This window comes from Tenrec ecaudatus, chromosome 14 (assembly GCF_050624435.1).
Source record: "Tenrec ecaudatus isolate mTenEca1 chromosome 14, mTenEca1.hap1, whole genome shotgun sequence".
Classification (NCBI taxonomy): domain Eukaryota; kingdom Metazoa; phylum Chordata; class Mammalia; order Afrosoricida; family Tenrecidae; genus Tenrec; species Tenrec ecaudatus.
Window position 1 is genome coordinate 73678913 of NC_134543.1, and position 18851 is coordinate 73697763.

At 41.7% G+C, this 18851-nt stretch overlaps 1 protein-coding gene across 5 annotated transcripts in view; it reads right to left on the reverse strand.

Moving 5' to 3' along the window:
- ARHGAP5 (Rho GTPase activating protein 5) overlaps positions 1 to 5297 on the reverse strand; it is a 68252-nt gene extending 62955 nt beyond the window's left edge. For 2 of the 5 annotated variants that reach the window (XM_075531770.1, XM_075531766.1), the window contains exon 1: positions 4389 to 4547. The gene's annotated coding sequence lies outside the window, so the exon portion shown is untranslated. Of the gene's footprint in view, positions 1 to 4388; positions 4548 to 4678; positions 4701 to 4773; positions 4912 to 5144 lie in introns of those variants that run through there. The other 3 variants (XM_075531767.1, XM_075531768.1, XM_075531769.1) reach the window with 3 other exon arrangements.
- Positions 5298 to 18851: the final 13554 nt, after the last annotated feature.

Genomic DNA, 18851 nt, shown 5'->3' on the forward strand with positions numbered 1-18851 from the left:
TTACAGCAACCCTATGTAGGGTTTCTGAGACTGTCAATCTTTACAGAGGCAGACAGCCTCATCTTCCCATTTGGAGAGGCTGCTGGGTTTGGATTATGACCCTTGTAGTTAGTCAAACACTCCTTACCCAACAGCACCACCAATGCTAAGTAAAGACAGGTGTTATCTTGGTCCTGAAAAGCTAAGTAAATAATTTTGGATCACAAAGAGGACATGAACAGGATAAATATGAACAAACTAATATATCAAGACCTATAATTCAGAAGCCCAAGTAAATATTTTTCAAGGCTTTCTATGTCAAAGAGCAGCTATGAAATAGTATTCAAGTATCTTTGTTTTTATTTCTTCACAATCCCTTCTGTTACTCTAACATTAATACTTTCTTCCAAATCTTTCAATTTAGCACAAAAGGTGAAATGAATATAATCTTATATTTTTACCTTTCATTTCCTCTACATCCCTCTGGTTTTGGTTCATAGCCACGGTCATTGTTCGCTGCCAAAGAATCTATTCTAACCCATGGGGGACCCAAAGACAGAGAGCCAGGCGAATTTTCCACAGGTTTCCAAAGTTGCAGTCTTAGGAAGATTATCAAGCCTGTCTTCCATGGCATCTCTAGAAGGGTTGGAACCCTCAGCCTTCCCACCAGTAGTCAGGCATTGCCTTTGTGAACCCCACGAATGCACTCCACTGTCAGTAAGCCCACTGACATCCAGTCGATTCCAACTCAGTGACCTCATAGGCCAGAGTAGAACTGCTCCTTGGGTTTCTGAAACAGTAAATCTTTATAAGTGCAACCAGCTTGATCAGCAGACTTAAAGGTTAGCAGCTAAAACTTAACCCACTAGCTAAATTTCATTTTTACTCATTTATATCCCAAACCTATGAAAATATACTCCCCTATACTGATTTCCAAAATCAGTATGGACATCTGGAATTAGCATTCACCTATTCACAAATTGGCATAATCTCTTATCAAAGCTATATGCTTTTTTTAAAGACAAGAAGCAACATCTTATACTCCCTTGTATCGCAAAGTACCTGTTAAGTAAAAACAATGATCAAGGATAATAAAACTGTAAATTTTTTAAAAAAGGAAATTCACTTTTGCCATTATATTATGAAAAATTTTAGAATTTAGCTAAAGATACATATTACTATTTTAATCTTGAAATCAAAGTTATACATAACTCTTTTCCCAAGTAGTAGTTTTAACTGAGTAAAATACACAGACATTACCAAGTGCTAAGTAAGTTTCATTTCACTGTAAATCTAAATCAGCATGGGCAGTCAACCTCTGTAACAGTGAAAAAGTGCCCACCTTTGCTTACTATCTTACATTAAAACACTTACATGCAGTTAAAAGCACCCAAATTAAAATGATTCTTCCTCTGAAAAGGATTCCCAGAGACTCTGACCAGAAATATTTGTTCACTTTTTCAGTACTGATAATTACTCCTTTATAGTTACTATCTTATTGATTACTTCTCCAACTAAAGGATGAACTACACCATATGGCTCATTTATCGTGGAACCCTCAAAGCCAGTGCACAGGTAAATAAAGGTAACTGAATTTTCAAAGATATTCTTATATTTAAGTATAATATTTACCAAAAAAAAAGTTGCCCTGGTTTGGGAGGGTGAGTTGTCAGAGGATGTCTATAGGGAAAAACCAAGGTACATAGTCTGAAGACCAATTAATCCAAAATTCCTATTTAAGATTTTCAGTGTTAAGCTGTTTTTCTTAATTTCTAATGATTTTTTCTTAGCCTGGTAAAATGGACAAAAGCTTTACTTAAATAAGAACCTGATTACTCAAATTACCAGTTGTTTACTTTATCAAAGTTTCTTCATAGTTCTTTTACAAAACAAATGCCACTGATAAGTTCAAGTTTTAGAAACATAACTATTACTAAAACAAAATACTATGTGATGTTTCTTGAGTCAGTTATAACATTATCCACATTATCTTCTTGGCATGAAATATGACTATTAAAACTTACTCTAGCTACAAAAACGCTATTATGTTCTTTTAGAAGTGAATGCTAAAGAAAATACTTTTCGAAAGCCCTGCTAATGTTGAAAAAGTAAACATTTTGTAGTTTTCATGAAGCAACTTTGCTCAAATAATCAAAATTTAATTACAAAACTATTAGCCCATGTATGTATGGATTGTGATAAGAGTTGTACAAGCCCCAATAAAATGAAACAAAACTATTATACTAAACTGCACCATAACTTCTATTCCAAAAAACACTTCATTCCTTAAAAATCCTAACTTTCAATGACAAAATAGTTTTCTCCAAATAAATCAGAGTACTAAATCTTTCAAACAAACCTGTTAAAAAGGGGGGGGGGCAGTATTCAAAATGTTTAGGATAAGTATTAAGTGGCAGAATTAAGGGGATTATTTTACATTTAAAAAATCATTCAAGTAGTTTAAATGGGAAAGAAGAGTTTCAAAAACTGATTAAAAACATCAAATTTTCTGAAAATTCTTTTATATAAAAATGTATCATAACCCATTCCCCAACACAGGTAATAATTAAAGTATGAAGAGCCACGAAGTAAGACATACTGACTTGGGTTTGTATTTTTTTGATGGTGCTTACACATGACAACTACATCTATTGTTACATAGCATTGTTCTAATTCATTCTGCATTAAGCCAAATCAGGTCAATAATGCTATTTCGTGGAAGTTAAAAGTACATCTGCAAGTTTTCTGTGACTATAGACACAAGAAATGTGGGTCAGTCAATTCTAGACGAAAGGAGTAAAAATTGAGAAAGCAATTTAAAATGGAAGTGAACAATCTGAAAAACGTCTAGCAGGTTATATGGTTAGTATGAAAATCTAAAAAATCAAAGTGAGTACCTTTTTATCACACTGAAGTACTAATAAATTGGAAATGACACTTAAACATTTCCAAGTTATACATCTTATGTAATATATTTTTCCCCAAAAGTTACACTGACATAAAATTTTTTGCAAAAAGAACTACTTTCTAAGGCGCTAAGTCTTCTCGTCCCTTAAATGAATGAACGCAGATAAGCAGTCCCTGAGATCCTGCTCAAACTAAGTATTGGTGTGATTTTTGAATCTTTTAAGTGGCGCTAAGCACCCCCTCCACGCCCCCACCCCCGCCAGCCCAAACACCTGTAGAAGGCAGCATAAGCAAAGATTAGTAAACGCAGCGACTCACTGGTTTCGCTCCGGACCATATTGTTTCCCACCTCTCACAAAGGAAAAGGCGAACTTGCGAAGGGAATTTGCACTTTAAAAAACGCGCGTGCACACCTACCTACCTACGAGCCCATTTCGATTGCTATGTCAAGCACTCACATTCCCACGTATTACGCACGGCCCGGACCAGGCGTTTTCTCGGGTGGGAAAGTGTAGGACTCTCCCCGGCAACTTCACTGGAATCTTCCGAGGCGGCCCAAGTTTGCTCCCTCTCACTCGCCAGCACCTTCCAGCCTCCGCTGCACCAGGAGCCGCCACCTCCCTTGCATTTCTAATAAAACCGTAGAGGGCGGGTGCGGGTGCGGGCGTGTGTGGTTGTGTGGGGGTTAAGCGCGCGCGCTCTCGCGCCGCTCCCCACCCCCACCCCGATACTTTTCTTTCGTGGGGACGGGGCGAATCTGGAGGTGATTCCAGCGAAAACTCCCTATCCAAGCCCGAACCCCGTCGCGACCCAGCAAGGGGAGTCCGGGGTTCCGGTTGCGCAGTGCCAACTTCTCTCCGCCGGCCCCGGGCTTTCGCAGCAGATGGGCAAAGGGTGAGGAGAACCCCGGAGGCGCAGCGGCGAGAAGGGGGCGGGGGTGGGGTGAAAGGGGTGACCCCCCCTCCCCCGCCGAGGCCGTTCAAGTTTGCCATCGGGATTGTATTTCCGCGAATTGGGCACGCACCCACCCCTTCTCGCCCTCCCAGGTGGAACTCGTTAGCAGCGGCCAGCCAGCAAACAGACACCACCCCACCTCCCCCCGCCCCCCAACCTGGCACCCAGACCCCGGCAAGCCGGGGCGGCCGGCGAGCGCGGACGCCGGCCGGGGCCGCCGCGATCGCCCGCCGCTAGGCCTCCGCCGACCCCGGCCCCGTCACCTGGAGGGAAAGCGTCCCCTCCCCCGGTCTCTCTGCCCTTCAAGCCGACCGTGCCCCCCTCCCTCCCCCGAACCCCGCCGCAGCCGCGCTCCGCCGGGCCAGCCAGGAGGATGGAGCCCGGCGCCAGGTCCCCCTCGGCGGCCGCGGGGCCCCAGCCCCCTGGAACTGGTTACAACCGGCGGCGGCGAGGGCGCGGGGCAGCCGGCGGCGGGAGGGTCTTCGCGGCGAGGGGAGGGGGCGGGCGAGCCGGCAGGCCCGGGGACGCCGGGGGTCGCAAGGTCCTACCTAACACCGTCGGTCTCCTCCGTCTCCTCCTCAACGGCTGCGGCCCCGGCGGTGGCGGCGGCAGCAGCGACATTCCTGGGGAGCGCTCCCGCCGCCGCCGCCTCCTCCTCCACTCTCTGCTCGCCTCTCTTCCTCGGCGCGCTCCCCGAGCTCCGCGGCCCCTCGGCCACCTCCCCCCCGCCCCAGCACACACGCCCCGAAACCCCGAGCCTCACGGCTCCCGCTGCCTGGTAACCCACCCTCCCCACTACCAGCGGCGGCCCCGGCCCTCCCCCCTGCCCTACGCCCACCGCCGCCACAGCCGCCGCCGCGCCGGGCTCAGTAATGGCGGCCACTCTGGCTCCCTCGCGCTGACGGATCTCTTTCCCTCTCTCCCGAACTTTACCTCAGCATCTCTCCCGGCGCGCACCGCCGGAACGCACGCGCGCGCGCACAGCCACACACCCGGCCGGGGGCGGAGCGGCGGCGCGGCCTCGACGGGGCGCGCGCGCGTCCCCGCGCCGCCCGCCCCACAATCCCCCGCCCCCGCCGCCCTCACCTCGCGACGCCTCCCGCGCCGCGCGCCGGACTCGGCCCCGCCCCTCCCCTGGTCTCCCGGGAGCCTGGGAAGGCGTGAGCGCTGGAGCCGGAGGGAGCGGAGCGGGCGCGCGGGCCGCGTCCCCGCCCGCGTCCCCGCTCCCTCGTTGGCGTTTGCCCCTCCCCCTGCCTCGGCCCCGGGCAGCCGTTGGTTGCCTCTCCTACCCCTTTCCTTCTCACCTTTTCCCTTTTACCCGTTGGCGTGAGTGTTTCCCTCAGCTTTTCCCTTTCTCCGTGTTCTGCTCCTTTTCTGTCCCATCCTCCACGCTTTGTAAGCTGCATACCGCGCAGCCCAGAGCACGGCCGTCTCCGGTCCTTGCCTTCTGTTCGTGTTTATGGCCGTAACTCAGAGCACACCACAATACTGCAAAGGAACCCGATACTGCGTTAGCCGTTGCAAAACATGACGTGGCCACCGGCTGAGAGTCGATCCACCCCGTAAGACTGGGAGTATAAAAGAATTCGTGGGAGGAAAACATGCGTCCAAGCTGATTCGTAGGGACATGCTCTCGTCCGCTCCAGCGGGAGCAGCCAGTTTTCTGCCTGAGGATCGCTCACCAAGTGCTGACATCACCCACCCGGGACCTGGTGCCATGTTCACCAAAAGGCAAAACTCCACCGGGGATCTAGGAGGAGTCCATTTCTCAATCCATGCATCACCGGGAAGCAGGCCCTGAATCTGGATCATTTTTTATGGAAGTTAAAAAAGAGGCCGAGACTTGGGAAGAATTTTAGGGTGACCCTGAAGACCTCCCTTGTCTCCAGCCAAACTTTAGGAATCACAGGCCCCCTGGGTTTTATTGGATGGCTTTAAATGTATTCAGTACTAGGGGTGGGGGTGTTCCAGCAATTTCCCAACTTTGGGGGTACACTGTGCTTCTGTTTTATTTCTCAAATGGCCATTTCACGTGGCACTGCCTTTCATGTTACAGTTCCTGTGACTTTCTCAAGGTCACCAGAATCAATCTTGAATAAAAGCCTTTAGGTAGTTGCCAGCAAGGGGGCGGAGGGGTGGGGGGGAAACAAAATACAAATCTATTCCCAATTGGTAAATCTAAGAAAAAAATAGTAGTTTGGGGAGTATTGCTCTTTGGGAAAATGTTTATTTGCTACCTTGAAAACGGTTCATCAGTACAATTAGCATGTAAAACGTTTTCGAATTTCAAGTTATTCCTTATGTTTCTTCTGTGTTACATAACATACTGAAGTTAGCCAAGGTTGCTTTTTAGTGTTAGAATGATGTAGTTGCTGCCAACCAAAAGTACATTTACGGTCTGTCAGTAAAGAAAAACAAAAACTGCCTGTTGGTAAAAATCTGTTGGAAAATATTTGTCAGTTAATCTGTCACAATATTCTAGCAGAAGTTCTGTTCCCACCCTCCTGCCCCATCCACTTTGCATATTTCTCAAAGGTAAGCTTAATTGACAAAAGCAGAAGAGACATTTCTAAGTTCTCTAAATGCCTCTTACTCCTTAATTTTATAAAAGTGAATGGATGGATTAACTATGCTCCAGATACTTGCCTTACATCTGAAAGCTACCTAGGAGGTTAAGTCACATCTGTAAATAGAGAAAGAAAGAAGGGTATTGTGAACTTGGAATGTGTGTTAGTCTGGAGAAACTAGGGAAACAAATCCACAGAAACTCATGTATAAGAGAGTTTTATATAAAGGGTAAGTGTACATTATGAAAGCATCCCAACCCAATGCTGTCCAAGCCCATAAGTCCAACATTAGACCATATGTCCGACACCAATCCACAAAGTCCTCCTCAATCTCAACACGCAATGACACCAACTGCAGGAGGAAAGCCAAATCAGTGAATGCGTAAGCATCTCAGCACTGGCAAGGATCTCCACATGGCTGCTCCAGCACCCAAAGCCTGCATCAGGGTAGGTCCATGTGGCTTCTCCTCAGGGATGTCTTACAGGAAGTGAGCCTTGCCGGCTGAAGCAGGGAACTGGCTGAGGCAGCTGCACCCTGGTCTGATAATCAGACAAAAAGAGACCAGAGAATAAAAAAGACAAGGCTCACGGAGCCATTTATCTCTCTGCCCTTCAGTTAATACCATATATTTATCAGCCAGCTTGGCACAATAAACCGTAATTATAGAAGTAAGCACAGACTGGGAGGAAAAAGAGAAAAAGAAGAGAAAATAGGTAGGGGAGTGGCCACTAATGTCACAGAAAAAGCACTACTCATACTGATTGGAAAGTTCATGCACTTAAATGTAATTCTTGACTTTTGCATTAAAAGCCTTTAAAAATACAAGAAGCCAGTTCAAAGTTGCAATTAATAATTGTATGAAACATTGTGTACCATAGCGTGGCTTCCCTGAAGATACTTAAAAAATGGTTTTCCAAATTTAAAAAATGATTTTCCTACATAATCAAAATTTTTATAAGCATAGAAATGCATTAACATAAACCAAAGTCAAGTCAATCAGAACTTTTAAGGGAGATATTAAAGTGAAAAAGGTGTAACTTTCAGTTACGAATGCTATACTGGAGAAAAAAGGCAGGGCGGGGTGGAGGACTTCATTTTCCCATAATGTAGACCAGAAAATGGACAAAGGTGACGGTTACCCAATGAAATTTTCATAGTTGACATTTTTATTAATCCTACATCATGTATATTGATTTAGGAAAGTTAGAATTTTAAGACATTGCTTCTTATTAATACTAATTGTCTCAAGCTATTTACCAAGACAATACACTTCCACTTATATTGTGGGGAAGAAGGTCTGATAGGTTACCATTCAAACCCACCAACTACTCTGTGGGAGAACTATAAGGATTTCTGCCTCCTGTAAATGTTTCCTACTCTGTTCTATAAGGTCACTATGATTCAGAATCGACTTGAGGACAGTGGTTTTGTATTTGAGTTTTGTTTTTTTGGTATGTGTGTGCGCTTGTTTTGCTATCAATTTTGAGAAAAATAATAGTTTGCTATACAAAATAGGGATTGAGGACCAACCCATCTGTGGTTGAAAAAATTAAAAACCGTTGTTATCGACTCAATTCCAACTCATAGTATCCTTGCAGGACAGTGAAAAACTTCTCTATTGAGTTTCCAGGGCCAGAAATTCTAGCAGGATACAGAAGAAGAATTTCAGTATTTTTTATGTCAGGTGGGTCTTGATTGAAAGCAGAGAATACCAGAAAGATATGTCTACCTGTGTTTCATTGACAAGACACTGAACTGTGAGGCTCATAACAAATATGAATAACATTACAAAGATGGAGAATTCCAGAACACTTGATGATGTTCATTTGGGACCTATACATAAACCAAGAGGCAATTGAACAGAATAGAGACATACTGCCTATTGAAAAATCTTCAAAGAGAGTGCTGGTGACATAGGAGGTTAACTGCAAGGTCAGCAGTCTGAAACCACGAGCTGCTCTGAGGGAGAAAGATGAGGCTCTCGACTCCCATAAAGAGAGTCTCATAAACTCACAGGGCCAGTTAAGTTCTACCCTTTCCTTTAGCATCACCCTAATTCAGAAACGACTCGACAGTGAGTTTGATTTTGGGTTTAAAGGTGTGCCTCAAAGTTGTATCTTTTGATCATATTTATGAAATCTTCAGACTGAGCAAATAATCTGAGAAGCTGAACTATACACCTATGAAAAAGGATGCAGCATTAGAATCACAGGAAGACTCATTTAGAACCTGCAAAGGAGCCCTACTGGCACAGTTAGTTATTGTGTTGTGCTGCTTAGCGCAAGGTCAACTCTTGGAAATCAGTCACTCCTCTGTAGAAAGATGGTGCATTCTACTCCCTTGAAGATTTACAGTCTCTGAACATCACAGGGGCTGTCCTATCATATGCTATACTGTCACTCAGTCAGAATCAACTTGATGGGAGTGAGTTTGGGGGTTGTTTGTTTTTTAAGATATGCAGTTGACACAACCTTGATTGCTGAAAGTAAATAAGATTTGAATCACTTGACAATAGCCTTAAGTATGGATTACATGTCAACATAAGAACAAAAATCCTCACAACTGGACAACTAAGCAACATGATAAGCAGAGAAGACTGAAGTTGTCAAGAATTTCATTTTGCTTGGGTCCACAATCAATGCCCAGCAGTCAAGAAATCAAGCAACATACTGCGTTGGGAAAATATAGGTATTTACAACAAAACAGAAAGAGGTCACTTTGAGTGCTAAGGTGAACCTGACCCAGTTGATGGTATTTTCAAAAGCCTCCTATGCATGGGCCATGAATAAGGAAAACAGAAACAGCAGAATTGATGTCTCTGAATTATAATGCTGGCAAAGAATATTGAGTATCATGGACTTCCAAAAGAACTAAAAATATGTCTTGGAACAAGTATAATTCGAACATTCTTGTGAAGGAAAGATGATGAGACTTCATTTCTAGTCCCTGGAGAAGTGTAATATGCTTGGTAAAGTAGAGGGTCAGTGAAAAGGAAACCCCTCAATGAGATATATGGACCCAGTGGCTGCAACAATGGGCTCAACATAGCAATGGTGGTGAGGACCAGGCACAGAGTTTTGTTCTGTTGTACATTGGGTCCCTATGAGCCAGAACCCACTGAACAGCACCTGACAACATATTCACAGAAACCGACCACCGCATCTCTCCTGCAGTGGGACTCGTATGTTGGAACTAGACCTTAAGTTGGCAGTAAGACTTTGCTTCTACCACTGCCACTACCAACAGGCTTCCATTGAAAATTATTCCAAAAACGAAACTCATTGCCATCAAGTTGATTCCAACTCATAAGAGCAGAAAATAAAAATTAAAGGATAAGGTGACATCTTTTTTAAAAAAATCATCAGGAGCCATGCCTTCAGAGAAGTATCCTACACATCTACTCTTCCTACCAAAAAGAAGAACTTTTGAGAAATATATATGAAAAAATATTAATGAAATATGTGAAATAAATGTGAAAAGGATGGAAGAATATATATGAGAAAAATTCAAATATTGCCAAATCCTCTCATACCAACCACACCTCTTAAACTAAAGTTAAAGCACTTGTTCCGCTATGCTAGATAACTAAAATCATGCAAAGCTTTTTCTTTATTTACTTTGAAAATATTCTAGTTAGATTTCAGTCAGGTATTTTAGGTTTTTAAGTATTTTTCTATAAATGGTAGTTCTTTTATACATCCTAACAAAGTGTTAATATACATGGTATTTTAGGATCAAGAGATGACTGTCATAAAAATATGTCATAGTTAATTGGGCCTCAACTCCAGTACTCCCTAATACAAGAACACTGTGTTCTAACATACAGCATTCTGTGATGTTCACCTTTCCTACACGATCACTGAAAGCAAAATGAGTACATAAGCAAATGTGGTAAAGAAAGCTGATGATGCCCGGCTATCAAAAGATAGACCCTTTGGGGTCTTAGAGGCTTGAACAAGCGGTCACGTAACTCAGAAGCAACAAAGTCCACATGGAAGAAGCACACCAGACTGTATGATCATGCGGTGTCTATAGGATCAGGTATCAGGCATCTAAGACCCAGAATAAAACCAAACTCAATATGAATGAGGTGGGGCATGGAATGGAGACCCAATGCCCATCTGCAGAAAATTGGACATACCCTTACAGAGGGGTCACAGGGAAGAGACGAGCCAGTCAGGATGCAGTATATAGCTCTGATGAAACACAACTTTCCCTAACTCATTGGTGCTTCCTTCACCCCACTATCATGACCTCACTTCTACCTTACAAGTTGGATTAGACCAGAGCATGCACACTGCTACAGATAAGAGCCCGAAACACAGGGAATCCAGGGTAGATAAACATTTCAGGGTCAACAATGAGGGTAGAGATATCAGGAGGATTAGGGGAGGGGAGGGGAAAAAGGAGGAAATCGATCATAAGGATCAATCTAGATAGAACCCCCTCCCAGGGGGATGAATAAGGAGAAAGTGGGTGAGGGGCGACGGAGGACAATGTAAGATATAGAAAAAATAATTTATAACTTATCAAGGGTTTGTAAGGGCGGGCGGGTGGGGGAGCGAGGGGGAAGAAATGGGGAGCTGATATCAGGGGCTCAAGTGGGAAGAGAATGCTTTGAAAATGATGGCGGCATATGTGCAAATGTACTTGACACAATGGAGGAATGTATGGATTGTGATAAGAGATGTAAGAGCCCCCAATAAAAGTATTTTTACATTTTTTATCTAATTTATATCCACAAAATAAAACTTTTAAAACAAAAAAAGATATGTCATATTTCAGCTTCTACCATCTGATGTGATGTAGCTTCAAAAGAATTTACCCTATAGAAACACCTACACCCCCTGCTGGAAATCTTTGATCACAACAACGTTGGCTGTGTAGCTTCAACCAGGAACATATAGAAAGCCAAATAAAAGACCTTTCTTTCTGTTCATGCCCAAATTGACCAGTACTTTTTAGAATAAAAAGAAATTTAGAATTTTGCCTGGATTGCTGAAAAAATACATAAATAAGTGAGAGGATAATGGCAATAAATAACTGACTAAGGCACAAAAGATTGTTTTCTGTTTATTTTCCTACTAAATTTCTCAACAACTTTCTAACTCCCTCTCCCCACCCCCCCTCCACTGCCACACCACACCCCCTTCCCTTTTTTCCATCTCATAGAGTTAGGAGTCTTCATGGTAGAAGGTGTGTCTGTGATGGGAGAGTAAGATTTCAGCTAATAGGTAAATCATGTCAGACCAATGGCTACTTATAGTAACCACGTGCTAACAAGCTCCAGTGCATGAGGGTTTCCTCACATTTGTTTTCTGACTATCAGTGATATTTTCTACATGAAGAAAAACGGCTAATGACGTCTTGGCTGTTTCCATGGAAAATATTGTGACAAGAGTTGAGATAATTGTGAGGACGGGACTGGAGCAGGAGGAGAGGAATGTATTGACCTTCCTGGGCCTTTGTTCCACAAAGCCTTGTTCAGTTGATTTTTCAAAAATGTATCTTCGGATTGAAATCCCAATGATGGTATCAGGGACTAGCTTCAAAATGTTCAATTATGTCCTGGTCACAGGACAAAATTGAAATAGTAAAGGCAGCATTTTATTTTTCAAGAATTGCTATTTTATAGATTTTGTAATGCAGACTCCCATGAAAGGAACACCTGTTCGGATCATACCAGCACACATATTTTAATTAGACAAAAATGTTCAACTTATTTTCTCTCACAAAAGGAGGTAGTGTTGGGCCATCTGGACCCTCCGTTGAGTTTTTATGGAAGGTCAGAGCTTGAATTTAATCAACCCCAATAAGGTTAACCCCGTAAAACTAAAAGATAATCACAAGGTTGCTAAATGAAGGATTTGGATTCTCTCTTTGAGACTGTCACCACTGTCATTTACAAATCATTTCAATGAAATAATTTTGGTCACTCCCTTATTTTCACTTTCTTCAGGTCAAATTGAGGTAGAGAGCACCTCTAGGTAAGAAGCACAAAAGGATTTGGGGTTCTGTACGATAACTAGAAGATTATTAGTAAGTGTTTGACAATATCAATGATTATTTGACAATAATATAAAACACTCCAGGTTTTAAGATTTCTGTGGATTTATCGCTAACAGGAGGCTAGAAATTACATTTTGAAGTTCCAGCCGAGATAATCACTTTGGAAAATACACATTAGTCTCTGAAAGCTGAGCTAGATGTCCTTCTCAAACACAGCCTGCCCTTCTCTGCATACCATCTTTCTGGAAGTATATGTGAGTTATGAGCAGCAAATATCTATGGGTCTGAAACAGTGGGAGGCGTCCTAAAGAGCTGGTATAGCATAAGAGTTTCTGCGATGGTAAATACTTGTTCTGTCATTCCAAGCTTCTGCATTTTCATCAAAGCATCTCTCAGAAAACTTCCAATATGATTTTTTTCTGGTAAACAAACAACTTCTTTGGCACATATTGATTGCATATAGTCATCTATTTCCCCAAACTGAACTTTCCATCTCTCTTCAGCACAGTCCCAAAAGAGCATTTAAGCTAGGAACTCTGATATATTAAAAACATGAAAAAAGTGATAACAAAGTAAAGGTGAAGATATATATATAGATACCTGGTGGTGCAGTAGGTTAAAGATTTAGTTGCTAACCAGAAGGTAACTGTTTAAGCCCAAGAGAGGAAACTGAGGTGGTTTACTCTTATAAAGGTTTACAGTCCTGGAAATACTATATGGACTCAATATTGGTGAGAATTAACTCACTGCAGTGCATTGGTTTGGATATAAATCAAATTATTATAATATTTAAATATCAGTTATTTCAAACGATCTTATATTTATGAATATATGAAATAATTATATGTAATAATTATTTTAAATATAAAGATTGTTTTATAAAAGGCATTATGATTATATTTTTAAGAAAAACATTTTGGAAATGAGATGATAATATTATTAACATGTTAATAGAGATTGAATCTGGACAGCAGGATTCAAATTAATGTTTATTTTCCTTTTTTACATTTTTTTCTACTATAAACATAGGATTTCTTGGGCAATAAGAATTTCATTACACTGGGGTGAAAAGGCATTTGAGAGAAAGACCATTGTGTGAAGCAAGACAAGCAACACAGCTATTTTCTCTTTTTCTTCTCTCCTTTTTTTTTTCCCCGCTCTTGCTCTTAGTTCAGATGTTTCTTCCTTATTTCTTTTTGCTTTTTTCATTCTGCATCCTCTTTTTGTTCCCTATTAATTCTCTCTTGGGCCTTTTACAGGCCCCTTGGGCATTACCTGGTTCCACTGGCAGCTATCTCTGATGTAATGGAATGAAACAGTCTAAGCAAACATACAGTTGCCGCTCCTGGGTTGTACTGTCTTGAGTGACTTCTCATTTTTTCAAGTTCTTATCGATTAAACGTAAGGCATTTATCCAGCAAATAATATACATTTTATGCTATGAATGATATTCTTCTTAGTTTCAATTGTGCAAATCAGCCAGTACTATTATCTATATTGCTCCTGGTCTCATAACACTAACTCTATTTTTAAACTCGGTTTCTGCACCACGGCGCTGATGCTCAAAAGCTTTCAGGTACAAGCAATAGATCCTTTCTCTAATGCCGGTAACGCTGAGCTGAGCTTTCCCTTTGGGACCACAAGGTTTATGACAAGAGGTGTGGCATTTGGATCACTTCTCATTTGGATTTTGATACTTGGGGTACCTTTGGCTTCCCCCACCCCAAAGAACTGTAGGCTACGTTTCCAAGTTGGGACATTTCTTATGTCGATCTCTTCCTCCATTATATCCTCCTCAGTTCAGCACAATCAATCACCAGTTTAAAGAAAAGGTAAATATGGCCTGGCTACCGTGCAAAAGAATGCTGAGGTACAAATTATGTATAAATTAAATAGTCTGTAGTGGAAAGACTGCTGAACTGGGAATGAAGAGACCTGGATTTCTGTCTTGGGTTCTGCTTACTTTGACAAGTCACTGAATTTCGTTGAGTTTCAGATTTCTCACTCAAAAAAGGATCTTGTAGTATGTATTTTGATGTTATTGTGCAGGGTAAGCACACAGACCAGGCTTTATGGCTTTCTGGTTCACACTTAATCTGACGCACACCCATGGCCACCACCACATCTATGACGACATAGTTGAGCTCAGCATTCTGTTTGTTGGTGGTGTGACCATCCTGTCCCTCAAAGAGAAGGGCTTGGGTATTGTAGTGGGTTGTGAGCTCAGCTGCTAGCCACAGGTCAGCAGTTTGAACGCCATGTAAAAAAAAAAAATCAGGCTTTCTATCTCAGTAAAGATTTAGAGTGGAAACCCACAGGAGCAGCTCTGTCCTATGGGGTTGCTGTGGGTCAGAATTAATGACAGCGAGTCTCTCAAAGAGAAAACATAAAGCAACTATGGTAGTTTCACTCTGCTGAAACTAAGCTGATTTGCACTGCTCGAAACCACTCACCTGAAACACTTGCTGAAGATGAATGATTGCAGCCTTCAGTGTGGATAATAACAGCATAGAGAAAATAAAAATCTACCCAGTTGGACCACTAAGCAACATCATGATAAATGGTGAAAAGACTCAAGTTGTCAGGAATTGTATCTTGTTATGGAGGTACCTATATAAGCCTTTGGTGGACACGTTTTCATATCTCTGGGGTAGGTACCTATGGGAAGAACTGATGGATCCTCTGGGTCTTATATTTAACCTTATAGGAAATTGACAAATTGATTTCCAAAATAGCTATGGTATTTTACATTTCCACCAGCATCTTATGAGTGCTCTAGTTTCTTCACATTCAGACCAACACTTGTCAGTTTATGATAAAATTATAGTCATTCTAGTGGGTGCCAAATGATATCTCATCATAGTTTAAACTCATAATTCTCTAGTGATAAATGATATTGAGCATATTTTCCCATGCTTATTAGCCATTGGTTCTCTTATTTGGTAAGATTCTATTCAAAACTTTAATTTAGTTGTTAATCTTCTTATAACTGAGTTGAGCCTCATTGGACTTGAAATTCTTAGACTGAATTCTGGAAAAAAATAATTTTTTATAGTGCAATGATAGTCTTCATTTTAATATTTTTCCTGCAACACCTCCCAAGAATCATATCCTGGCATATCGGCACTATTCTTTTTCCAAACGTTCAGAAAGTTGTAAAAGACAGTTTCATTGAGTAAAATACTCTCTCTTTCTCTTAAATTTTTGACGCGCTTACAGCCTGTCAACTTCATTAGCAGTTCATAGTTGTTGGTTCTCTCGTTCCTCATTTCTTACTGCTTCAACAGGACAGCTTCATGCTACATATCTTATTAGATTTTGTTTTTGAAACAGCTCATTCAGTCTATCAAAAGCCTGGGTGAAAGACTATGAAGCAGCGAGTAATATGCTCGCTGCTTCACAACAAATGACATCATAGCTCAACAACACGAGCCTTGAGCAAGACTTGAGGCACATCAACCAAACATGAGTGACTACAATGACCCTTCTTCTCCTTGGTGTCATATTTCAGTTCCTAAGTGGAAAGTGAGTTGACTCTTTTAAGTCAAGGGTGCAAAATTTCAGACTGCTTCAAAGTGATCTTTTCATTTGAATCCTCAAAATACTGCCAAGCCTTTTAATATTTGTGGCACAGTGATTTGGGGATTAGGAAAAGGAAAAACAAAAGAGGCTACTGCAGTTCGGGTAGTCACTTCTGAATTACTGTGCGTACATCTGCAGTATGGCCTGCGGGTTCATGTTATGTGGAACACATCCTAAGTGTCTCCTAATTCTAATAAAAGAGCTCTGGCCTTGACAGTGTTCTGTACGTTTGCCTGGTAATGGAACAGGTTCCTGGCAAGTCTTTGAATAACCTTAAGGTAAAAGTCTTCACCACCACCCAATCATCTCATCAGTTAACACACTGTAATCGGCTGTCCACAGCCACCATTCAGATAAGCATTTTCAGCTAAATCATCACAAAAGTTTAACTGTTCATAATAATAGGTATTTGCAATGGCATCTTCTGATCAGATACCCCTATGTGCACCTGCACTTTAAAGGGAACTTTTATGCATCAGTCTTTAAGACATGGAGAATGTTCTGTATATTGTCAATAGGCAACGTCCTCACTCAGTTACAAATGTGAAGAACCTTCCTACACAGTAGAAATGCTTCAGGAATACAGGCAACCTAGAGGCTCAGGAACTCTTAGTCCCCCAGTCCTTGAGCAGGATTTCCCCATATTGACCCCAGATCTCAATTTAACTTTAATTTAACTCTTTATGGCTTAAACATGATGCGCCTTAATAATAACCTGGTTGTATTGTTGTGTGGTGGATTCAAGCCAGTTCCGACTCAGAGTGATCCAGGCAACAGGACTCACTCCACACCATGTTGTCCTGCACCATCTTCAAAATCAGGCTCGAAACCATTGCTTTAGGCATTGTCAGTCCGTCTTACTGAAGGTCTTCCTGTTCTTTGAGGCCCTTCTACTTGAGCAAAAGGCCCCCAGGATCAATAAAATACTAATTAAAATGTATCAATATGCTGATGAAGTACTGGGAACACTTATTCACCTATGCCAAGAAATTTGGAAGACAGCTCCTTTGCCAACCAACTGGAAGAAATCCATATTTGTACTCATTCCACAGGGGTACTAATTTCTCACTTCCTCTGGACTATTTTATGCATGAGGTATATTTAGGGTCTTATGTATTCTGGAACAAATATGAGCCCTTATTTTTACAAAAAAATATAAAGGAATAAATAATCCTTGAGGGGACTATATCACATATTAACATGGTTATCTCTGGGTGATAGGATTATACTTTTCTTAAAAAGTATATTCTTCTTATATACTTTTAAATATATACCTTCTTTTTTAACCAATAATGAGTATTTTAATGCATGAACACAAGTACTATACATTTTCTGAGTGAGAAGGGGTGCTTAGACGGAAGGTCACCTCTTTTGTGTTCATGGTGAGTTACAATACATGACCTTCTCTCAGCCCATACAAGTTTTTTCAAGTCAGATTTTCTGTCAGACTTTTGAGCAAAGTTACAAACATTGAGACAAATCTTCTCAGACTTTATTGTTCAAGTAGTGTAAGTTTGAGCTTGGAGTCATTGGATAACTGAGCTATCACTGTATCTTCCTTGATTTAAAATGTGTGTCATATTCAATTAGTAAAAAGTAACATTCTGGGCTGAAAAATCCCTGTAAAATAACTTAGTATATCCCAGGCTGCTAAATGATGATCTACTTAAGCGTTGACTTAAAAGTCTTAACATGGACTGAAAAGCTAGAAAGAAGACAGAATGCCTTTGGGGGTGGTGGTGGTGTTGTTTTGTTTCTTTAAAATACTTTTATTGGAGGCTCTTAAATCTCTTATCACAATCCTTACATTCCTCCAATGTGTCAAGTTCATTTGCACATATGCCGCCATCATCATTTTCAAAGCATTCTCTTCCCACTTGAGCCCCTGATATCAGCTCCCCATGTCTTCCCCCTCCCTGCCCTGCCCTGCCCGCCCTCCCTCATGAACACTTGGTAAGTTATAGATTCTTTTTTCCACACCATACATTGTCCTCTGTTGCACCGCATCTATTTCCCCATTATTCATCCCCTGGGGGTTCTAGATTGATCCTTGTGATGATCCCCTTTTCCCACCCACCCTTTCCCTAATCCTCCTGGAATCACTACTACCTTTGTTGGTCCTGAGAGGTTTATCTATCCCGGATTCCCAATGTTGTGGGCTCTTATCTGTAGCAGTGTGCATGTTCTCATGTAATCCAACTTGTAAGGTAGAACTGAAATCATGAAGTGGGATGAAGAAGCAGCAAAGAGTTAGGAAAGTTGGGTGTTTCATCGGTGCTATGCTGCACCCTGACTAGATCATCTCTTCCCTGTGACTCCTCTGTGGTGGGATGTCCAATTGTCTCCAGATGGGCATTGGGTCTCCACTCCATGCCCCACCTCATTCACATTGAGTTTGGTTTTATTCTGTGTCTTAGATGCCTGATATCTGATCTCATCGACACCTCAATGATCACACATGGCTGGTGTGCTTCTTCCATACGGGCTTTGTTGCGTCTCTGCTAGATGGCTGCTTGTTTAACTTCTAGCCTTTAAGACCCCAGATACTATATACTTCACCACATTTGCTTATGCACATATTTTGTCTTCAGTAATCATGTTGGAAAGGTGAGCATCACGGAATGCGAGGTTATTAGAACAAAGCGTTCTTGCATTGAGGGAGTACTTGAGTCGAGACCCAATGTCCATCTGCAACCTTAATTCTTAATACATAGATACGAGTACATAGTTCTATTTCTCATTATATATATTTACATATGTATATGCCTATATTTAGGCCTCTATAAATGTCCATTGCCTCCTAGTTCTTACCTCTATTTCCTTTTTACTTCCCTCATGTTCCACCATCATAT